The sequence below is a fragment of the Zootoca vivipara genome, chromosome 11, assembly GCF_963506605.1.
Source record: "Zootoca vivipara chromosome 11, rZooViv1.1, whole genome shotgun sequence".
In the NCBI taxonomy this organism is placed as follows: domain Eukaryota; kingdom Metazoa; phylum Chordata; class Lepidosauria; order Squamata; family Lacertidae; genus Zootoca; species Zootoca vivipara.
The window spans coordinates 25,584,623-25,595,186 of record NC_083286.1 but is presented as its reverse complement, the minus strand read 5'-3'; positions in this window follow the sequence as shown (position 1 = coordinate 25,595,186).

The following is a 10,564-nucleotide window of genomic DNA, read 5'->3' as shown; positions in this document are numbered from 1 at the left end:
AATTCTGATAGTTACAATTTAAAGCAGCCACAATTCCACCCTTAAACTTCACAGCTACAATCTTGTTTTTTTGTGTGTTTTTTACAACCAAACAAAATTGGTTTGGTACTTGTCTTCCATCAAACTTCGAAGCTGCAGTTTATTTTCATCTGTGAAAAAAAGCAGCTTTTTTACACTTACAATGTAAGTAAGAAGATGAGGCATATCTGTACACCTGTCGCTTGACACAAATGAAGAAACAGACATTTAGAGCTGCTCTACTGAACTCAATTCCTGCTGGAAATGTTCTGTTTCCAGGCTGGGCTCTCTATGAGGCTACCATGTGCAGCCAGAGCTTTGCTTAAAGTGAAGGCTTAACAGATTCATTTCCTCCATGAAACACTCTCTCTGTTACTGCCTCCTTTCAAGGCATATTTTGCCCCAGGACGCTGTCCTTGCTCCTTGCTGTAGAGCAGGGGTGTCAAACTCAAATTCATCAGGGGCCGCATCAGCAGTTTGGTCACCCTCAAAGGGCCGGTTGTATCTGTAGGACTATGTGTCCACTCTTTATTATCATAAATTATTGTCACTGCATTCAATTATTACTGTTTTTTGTAATAATGTAAGTAATAACTAGCTCTGAAAGCAGAAACATAGTCAGAATAATGGCAAGTAGATATTCAAATGTACAATTATTGTACAATTTATTGAAAAATGATTTTTGGTAACTGCACTGGGTGGTGGAGGCTCGCTAGGGTTTCATGCAGGAGCTTTGCAGAGCTACTAGTACCTGGAAATGCTGGGGTCCTTCTGCATGCAGGACAGATGTTCTGCCAGTGAGCCACCACCCTTCACCAAAGGGACTGGCTGAGGTTGACTCACTGGAGCTGCTCTCCTGGTTCCAGGGTTTAAGGGCCAGAAGAATAAAGCAGCATCCTATGTTTCTGAGGAGAGGGAGGGGAGGGGAGGGAGGGAGGGAGGAAGAAAAGAGGGAGTGGGAGGGAGAGAGGAAGGAAGGAAAGAGGGAGAGAAAGAAGAGTAGGAAATAAGGAAGGGAATAAAGAAGGAAAGAAAAAGAAAGAGGGAGAGAAGACGGAAAGGGAGAAAGAAGGAAGGAAGTAGAGGGAAAGAAAGAATAAGAATGAGGGAGAGGAAGAAAGATGGGAAGGACGGAAGGAAGAAAGGAAGGAAGGAAGGAAGAAAGAAAGAAAAGAGGGAGCAGGAGGGAGAGAGGAAGGAAAGAGGTGAGAGAAAGAAGAGTAGGAAAGAAGGAATAAAGAAGGAAAGAAAAAGAAAGAGGGAGAGAAGACAGAGATAAAGAAGGAAGGAAGGAGAGGGAAAGAAAGAATAAGAACAAGAGAGAGGAAGAAAGAAAGGGAAGGGGGGGTCGCCGCCTTGATTCAGCGCCAGAAAAGAGCACGAAGGGACCCAGGAGCAAAAAACATTTCCCGTGCTGCGTGAGGCAGCAGGTGTCCGTTTTAGGAGAAGTGCGTAAAGCCTCAGAGTTGCACGTTCGTGAGGCTGAGCCGCTGCTGAGCGCACGTTCATGAGGCTGAGCCGCGGCAGGAGGAGGAGGAGGTGAGGCAAGAGGAGGAGGAGGAGGAGGCGGCTTCCCGGGTCGGTGCCCGGCAGCACCGTGCGGAGAGTCCCGAGCCTCTGGGATGCAGCAGTGCTCTGTAGCACTTTGAATCCTCCTCCTCCTCCACACGGCGCTGCTAGGTGCTTTGTCTGTGCTTCAGCAGCAGCAGCAGCCGTTTCCAGGCGCCGAGCCGTGGCAGGAGGAGGAGGATTCAAAGTGCTACAGAGCACTGCTGCGTCGCAGAGGCTCGGGACTCTCCATGCGGCGCTGCCGGGCGCTGACCCGGCAAGCTGCCTCCTCCTTCTCCTGCTATGACTCGGGGCGCTCCACGCAGCGCTGCTCCGGCCGCCTTTCTACCCCCCCCCCCGGCCCCAGCTGTTTGTTGGCGCTTTGTCGGCGCGGCGCTTCAGCAGCAAGGTCCCGCTGCTGGGTCCCGCTGGCTGGGGCGCTCGGCGGGCCACATGACGAGGTCTGGCGGTCCGGATTTGGCCCCCGGGCCTTGTGTTTGACACCCGTGCTGTAGAGTAACTGAGCCCATCAGCCGAGATAAACCTGTGAAAACAAATTTAGAAGCTTGCATGTTAGAGGCATTCAAGATATCCTCTGGCCCTCTGAGTCCTCTCCCACCTGCCATCCGTTCCTTGTTGGGGGCAGCTGAGAGGGGAAAGGGCTCTGAGGTTGTGCAGTTGCAGATTCTGCAAGGAGATCTGTTGCAACAGGAACAGAATGCAGAGATAAAACATTTCAGCAAAGAGGTAGAATTGTGCTCCTTGCAAATATACAAAAAGTCGCTGATGCAATTTTTGTGATGCGGTTGCATTTTAGAATCTGAGGCTTTGAATAGGTGTGAAGCAAGGCTTATAGTTCAGCTGTGTCCTGACATTATATTTGCATTGATCTGCTGTTTTAAAAGAACAAACTTTCTTCTTAAAATTCTATGGAGGAAAGTGGAAAGGAAGCAGGGAAACTTTTCTACTCCACCAGGACTATGCAGGTAATTAAGAATACATCCATGTCTGTTTTTAACTGTTTTATTGTTATTTTGTTTTGTTTTGTTTGTATGATAAAATAAATAAATAAGGAGAAACATTAATGGATTTACTCAGATATATTGCCTCTGTTTCCAGGGCATGTAGTTTTGCGTGTTAATGTCTGTCACTGTGTGTTTATGAGTCTGTGAATCTGGTAAGATGGTGTGTGTGTGTGTGTGTGTGTGTGTGTGTGGTTCCACTCAATTTTGGATTTGGCCCTGCCCACTATTGGAATGTGGTTCCTAACCACTTGCTGCCATGCTAATACAGCTCTTTGCCCAAAACAAATTTCACACCCCTGGTTTAATGAATGCAAAAATATATTATTACTGTTATTATTATTATTAGAATAGAGCAGGCATCCCCAAACTGTGGCCCTCCAGATGTTTTGGCCTACAACTCCCATGATCCCTAGCTAACAGGACCAGTGGTCAGGGATGATGAGAATTGTAGTCCAAAACATCTGGAGGGCCGAAGTTTGGGGGTGCCTGGAATAGAGAGATGAGGAACTTCAGAGGTCTATATAACTTTAACAGGGTTTTATCCTTGGTGCATATAGGTCATGGCTGGCTAACCCTGGGTCTGGAAGCCTAAGCAAAATTTTCCTCTAGATTTTGGTGGTGGCATCAAAATGAAAGCCACAGGGCAAGGTGTGCAGAGAGGTTTAAAACTCCCCCATCCCAGTATCCTGGTGGGGATGCAAATTGCACCCTCCCTAATTATCAGAGCAATCATTTGGTGAATGGAGAATGGGTGATAACCCCTCCACACGCTGCAAGCACTCACACAATTCAGTTTTGTATCCTCAATTTTGTATGTGTGGAGGCTCCCTGTATGATTCAGAACCCTGAGAAGCCAGATACCGAAAGCTCCTCGCTGTAGATGTTCACCCGAAAGATGAGAGGGGCCAGGAGAAATTGCACCACCAGGGAAAAGTATGGCGACACTTACTACCTCCTCTGTTCTTTGGTCAAATAATGTGTGAGTGGAGCTGATCAGGTTCAGAGACATAAATCTCTTCCTCAATGTTTTGGGTACTGATTAAGGTAACCTATGTGAAATTCTAGCAAACATAATATAAAGTTCTCTTGGGACTTTCCCCTTGTTTTTGTCTTTCTCTGCTGTTCTTGAGCTGTCCCACAAAGAAACATTTTTTGATTTTCCTTATCAAGCAAAAATGCGAGCAATTACTTTGCCCCCCTTTTTTTTTGGTTCCTTTTTATTGACCCAAATTTTATGTCCATTGATTTCTCCTATTTTAACACCAATAGCACATGCTGAATTAATGGCTGCGCTTGCTTGTTGTCTGAAGAAACTCAGTGGCAAAAGCAGAGTTCTGTTAAGTGCAGAGTAAAGGCTGATGGTTAGAACTGAAAATAATAATAATTAACAAGCAAAGTGAAAATAGTTGCATGCAAGAACTTATTCTATAGGGAGTTCTGATATTGTGAAACCTACTCAGGTTTGCTTTCTGCTTGTGGTACACTAATCTGGATAATTTAGGGATGTCAGGCTTGGAGGGCCCAGCTTCTGAGTAAGGGCTGGACAAAATGACCTTCAATTCCCTTCAGATTCTTCCATAATACACATCATAGAAAGAAGAATGAGAGATGGACAGGGCTCAAGAGGAACTGGTGATAGAAGATTAAGGGAGAAAGCCTGGGATCAAAGAGGAAGAAAATCTGCAGGAGATATCGAACAGTAGAATAGAACCTGTATAAACCCCAGTAGTTTCACTGTTTTATTTCAATTATGATGGAACACACTCTATTTGGCAGGAAAGAACTATGAAATTGGTCCAGATTCTCACAGGTACTGCATACTTTGTGCTTAGAAAAATTCTTTGAGAACTGGCAAAATTTTATTGAGTGTAGCAGAAGGTGCAGAATACTACCAATTATGAATTATGGATTTGCATTGTTTGATTATTTAAAATAATATAGTATAATACTTTCGGGCAGGGGAACATTTGTTTGTAATGTCAATCCTGGATATTTATAAATGCTTTCTAATAATATCAACTGTGTATTGTATTGTATTGTATTGTATTGTATTGTATTGTATTGTATTGTATTGTATTGTATTGTATTGTATTGTATGTGTGTATCTCACACATGTGTGTGATAGATATAGAGAGAGATAGTGTGTGGGGAGCCCAACATATTGCTAAGGCAGGCATAGGCAACCTTGGCTCTCCAGATGTTTTGGAACTACAACTCCCATGATCCCTGACCCCTCGCCCTGTTAGCTAGGGATCATGGGAGTTGTAGTTCCGAAACATCTGGAGAGCCAAGGTTGCCTATGCCTGTGCTAAATCAATCATTTTGTCAGCACAAGGATTTCTGCTTCTGCAATCAAATGTTCTTCACCCACTGTTTTAGGGGGTGCCCAGGCCTATAGAGCAGGTTTAGGGAGGGCGGTAAGTCTCATTGCACAAATGCAAACACTTCCACCAAGAGACACATTAGCAGAATACTGTCCATTGCTTAGCTAACAGATTTTTCAAATTAAAAAGGAATAAAATAATAGGCTAATAATAATAATGAGCCCAAATTCTCACAACTACTGCACACTGTGTGCCCAGAAAGCTGGCAAAACTTCCCCCACCTTCTCCTCTTCTCAAATCTACTTTGGAGGGTTGGGGAAGCCCCCAGGACAAAATTGGAGGGGGAACAGGGGACACACAGGGAGAGGAAAAGGATGTCCCATTGAGCAGAGGGAAACTGGGAAACATTGGCCTGCGAGCGCTCCCATTGGAGAACAGCCTTTACCAAAGGTGTCATGGATTTTGAAGATGCTCAAACTCAGGACGAAAGAGAGAAACATGCTAAGAGAAAGGCATGCTTGGCAAACCCTCACCATGATCAACTCAGAAACCTATGTCCCCACTGTGGAATAATAATAATAATAATAATAATAATATATTATTTATACCCCGCCCATCTGGCTGGGTTCCCCCAGCCACTCTGGGTGGCTTCCAACAAAACATTAAAATACAGAAATCCATCAAACATGAAAAGCTTCCCTAAACAGGGCTGCCTTGAGATGCCTTCTAAAGGTCTGGTAATTGTTGTTCTCTTTGACCTCTCATGGGAGGGCATTCCAAAGGGTGGGTGCCACTACCAAGAAGGCCCTCTGCCTGGTTCCCTGTAACTTGGCTTCTCGTAGCGAGAGAACCGCCAGAAGGCCCTCGGCGCTGGACCTCAGTGTCCGGGTAGAACAATGGGGGGTGGGGACGCTCCTTCAGGAAGGATGTATGAATCCAGAATTGGCCCCCACAGTCACTTATGGACCCACTTCCATGTTTATGGAAGACAGTCTTACTCGGCTAAGAGCGATCGCCAAAAAAGAAAGAAGAAGAAGACTGCTCGTGCTAAAGAACTCCTGCAGTGGATACTGCCCTCAGTTTTTGAGGTTTTGCCCAAAAATCAGTGTACAAAATCCTTGCCATGGTTAGGATATAGCCAACCTTTGCCCTGTATAAGGATGGCATTTTTAGTTCAACAGAATAGACATACCCAGGTATCTAATGAAACATCAATTTGGGAATTTTATCTAATTATGTTTGTTACGGTAGGTCATAATTCCTTCACCTTTTGGCACTTCCACCATATGTGATAGATGTATTTTCCCTCTGCTAAATAACCAACACTTATCATCACCAATGCTCCCTATTATTTTGAATGTCCATGGTGACCAATGTCACTGCAGGGGTTCTTAACAGAGTTCTCGTTCCACTAGTCAACAGCACCTAGAAGGCCACAGCTTCCCCATCAATGCTCTATAGGAACTTCTTCTTCCCTTCCTCCAGATCTTTGCAATGCAGTCAGCTCATAGACAAGTTTTACCGGTAATCCATAATCAGCAGCCTGCTGCCCTCTCCCTCCCTCTCCCCCCTGTGCAGAGCCCACATGCAGGCAGAGGAGCAGTCTGTCGTGTTAAACTGCTGCCTTTCCAATAGAGCAAAAATAACTACAGAAGGACAACAACAACCTCCTGTTCTGCCCGTCGGCAATTGCTAGCTTAAAAATGTTGATTCCTTTTTCTTTCTGCTTGTGATCGACAATGGGGAAAAGGAAGCAGAAATAAATGAAGAGTAAAAAAGTTGTTTTTGTTAGTTGGCTACATTTCTTCTTATGAACATCTCCAACGGGGGAACATTTATGGAACTCTGGGCTGTCATTTTCACAAAAGCTGATTGGTTATTTGACATACACTTGAAATCCCTCTTGTGGTACTTATCACTAATAACTGAGCTAAACAGAGCAGGAAGTGGCTAGTGATGGCTCCCTCGTAGCTCAATAAACATGTGTAATTGAGATGTAATTGTTCAACTGCTACTTTCTTTTTGTAATATAATCACCTTGCACAATGAGGATTGGATATCATAAAGGACCAAGTTTGAAACTGCCATCTGGAATTACATCAAAGTACAGTTGGCCGAGGAGACGGTAGAGGATTAAGCGGACCACGGAACCTGCTCATGCCTGCGTTTTGCTCCAAGGAAATTCTGAGCAATTATTTGTAAAAGAGAATGTTTTCTTCTGGGCCAGAGGATGTCAGAAGGATCCTATGTGTGATGCAAAGAGCAGTGTCCAGGATCCTGACAGGGAACCAAAGGGCAAATGTCATCGATGTAGCAGTTCCATTTAAAACAAGAATTAAGAAGCTAGCAACAAGGAGCTAGTATGGATGTATGTACCTTGTGTAATGATTTGGTTCCTATGCACTAGAGCAGGCACGTCCAACAGGTAGACCGTGATCTATTGGTAGATCATAGGGTGTTCCTGGTAGATCTCTGGCCACTCAGTGATCTACCCCCCCCCCCCCCAAAAAAAGCTCTACAACTTGGGCTTTCCAAAAAAGCTCAGCAACTTTTGCTTCCTAGCAAAAAAGTGGACCATCAGATTAAGTTCCACTACCGGACTGGGGATTCAGGACCCTCAACTGTTTTATATAATCAACTTTTGATTATGTTCTGTGTATATCACAATGCTCATTCAGTTCCATTCATTCATATATTCAGTTCCATTCATTCATTTGCTCCCTAAAAAAAGCTCAACCACCTTGGCTTCCCCCAAAAAGCTCAACAACTTTGATCCATCCAACAACAATGGGTAGATCACTACCAGTTTTTTTACACTGTGAGTAGATCACAGTCTATTGGGAGTTGGATGTCCCTGCACTAGAGTATTGCAACGTGCATGGGAATGGGAGAGTCCAGCCGTTCACATCTCAGACATTCTGCTTAATGGAATAAATTAGTAGTAGTTGCTATATGTGGGGATGCTTTTGAACACAGTTTGGAAACTGCAGCTGGTGCAGAACGCAGCAGATAGATTGGGAACAGGGACAAAGTGGTTGGATCATAATACACAGTTTGTGGCCCAGCAGCAACAACTGCAAATATATTTCTGAGTCCAATGCAAAGTGCTGGTCTTAACCTATAAGGCAAGAGTGTGGAGCCTCCAACCCAAGGACCAAATCTGGCCCAGAATGTGTCCCAATCTGGCCTATGAGCCCCCCCCCCAAAAAAAACCATGCCCACCTACTCCACACCTGATGTCACACATGGCATTAAATTTGGAACAGGTAGAGATGGAGGTGGATCAGCTGCATGACTTAGTTCCCTGTAGCGAATTTAATCAACAGCTGATCCTTGTAGAAAGCAAAGTTGAATTCACCACCCATCAGCTGGATGGAGGTTTGTTCCCTGTATGGGACAGCTGCATATTTTTGCATTGCAGGGGGTTGAACTAGATGATCCTCTGAGTCCCTTCCAATTCTTTGATTCTATGATTCTAAGAAGTGGCATACAACAAGTCTCTATTATAGGTCTAGGGAAGCTTAATGTATTTATTCATTACATGGAGAACAGAACAGAAAGCACATTACTAAAGTTGTCACTATGAAACTGGAAGGGATTGGAAGCAGTTTGGATGACAAGAGCATAATTCAAGACTCTCAACAATTTGGGATAATGGGCAGAAATAAATGGGATGAAATTTAATAAGGGTAAGTGCAAGGCTCTGCATTTCATCAGAGCAAACCAAGGTACAATAACAGCTTTGGGAATGTTTGTTTACCAAGGAAAAACAGAGAAGGTCTGGGGGTTGAGGGCATCATTAATGGTGAGAAGTTACAATGTCTTTGCAACAAAAGCAAAGGGTTGTAGGAAGAATAATGAGATACTTACCATAATCTATTCAGTGTTGGACTTGGCAATGGTGGCGCTGTGGGTTAAACCACAGAGCCTAGGGCTTGCCGCAGAAGGTTGGTGGTTCGAATCCCCACGACGGGGTGAGCTCCCGTTGCTCCGTCCCAGCTCCTGCCAACCTAGCAGTTCGAAAGCACATCAAAATGCAAGTAGATAAATAGGTACCACTACAGCGGGAAGGTAAACGGCGTTTTTGTGTGCTGCTCTGGTTCACCAGAAGCGGTTTTGTCATGCTGGCCACATGACCTGGAAGCTGTACGCCGGCTCCCTCAGCCAATAACGCGAGAGGAGTGCTGCAACCCCAGAGTCTGTCATGACTGGACCTAATGGTCAGGGGTCCCTTTACCTTTACCTTTATGATGATGTTCACAGAACAGGAACACAGAAAGCGACCTTATACCAGGTCAAACTAGCCCAATATTGTCCCATCTGACTGACAGCAGCTCTTGGGCTGGAGTCCTTTACTAGAATACTCTTCAGTTCTGATGGCCCCATTTCAAAAGAAAGATGTAAGGGAACAGTTCATCATTTGAAGGGAATAGGATGGAAAGAAGCAACCATTTACTGTACTTCAGTGTTTCCTCTTATGTCGCTGGACGCGGGTGGCACTGTGGGTTAAACCACAGAGCCTAGGGATTGCCGATCAGAAGGTTGGCAGTTCAAATCCCTGTGATGGGGTGAGCTCCTGTTGCTTGGTCCCAGCTCCTGCCAACCTAGCAGTTCGAAAGCACGTCAAAGTGCAAGTAGATAAATAGGTACCGTACAGCGGGAAGGTTTCCATGTGCTGCTCTGGTTCGCCAGAAGCGGCTTTGTCATGCTGGCCACATGACCTGGAAGCTATACGCCGTCTCCCTCGGCCAATAATGTGAGATGAGCGTCGCAACCGCAGAGTCGGTCACGACTGGACCTAATGGTCAGGGGTCCCTTTACCTTCCTCTTATGTCATATTCATAGACCAGGCTTCCCGAAACTGGCCAATTGTTAGGGATGATGGGAGTTGTAGTCCAAAAAACCTTGAGGCTATCTGATTGGGGAATACTTTCTTAGACCATTGATATTTTGTGTTATTCTGTTTTTACATTCTTTCTCGCATTTCTATGGCGGATGACTAATTTACCACATTCTTGCTGCATAACAACAATTCTAAACAGTAGCTCTGACTGCACAATTCAGAGCATGACCATTTGGAATTTAATCTTCTGTCTGGGGTTGGCTAGAGTCCCCCCCCCCAAAAAAAATGTTAACAGGCTTTGTTTGCTTTGAAAACATCTTGAGAAAGAGAGTTAAATTGAAAGCCCCATTTTGGCTGGCCCATTCCAAAATAGAAGCACAGTATAAATGCTCAGCTGCAAAGTTGGACAGCTGTAAATATTTACACATGAAGAGACATCCTTCCATCTCACCAACACCTGTTCACATCAGATTTGCTCAAATATTTGCATATCTAATTCTAAACATTAAAAACGTTTTTGTCTCTGTCAAGCAATTTCAGAATTACAAGCATAAAATACAACCTGTGACTGCTGATTCGGGTAAACAAGGAATCCTTTTGTAGCTGGATTGTCTAATGTATGTAATTTTTAAAAGAACATAATTTGAGCTTGCTGGATCAGGCCAGTGGCCCATCTAGTCTTCCAAGTGGCAAGCCAGATGCCTGTGGGCAGCCTGCAAGCTGGGCATGAGCCCAGAAGCCCTCTGCCCACCTGCAATTTGCAGCAACTGGCAGCTGCATACATGGGTTGTAGCCTTCTCTTCCAC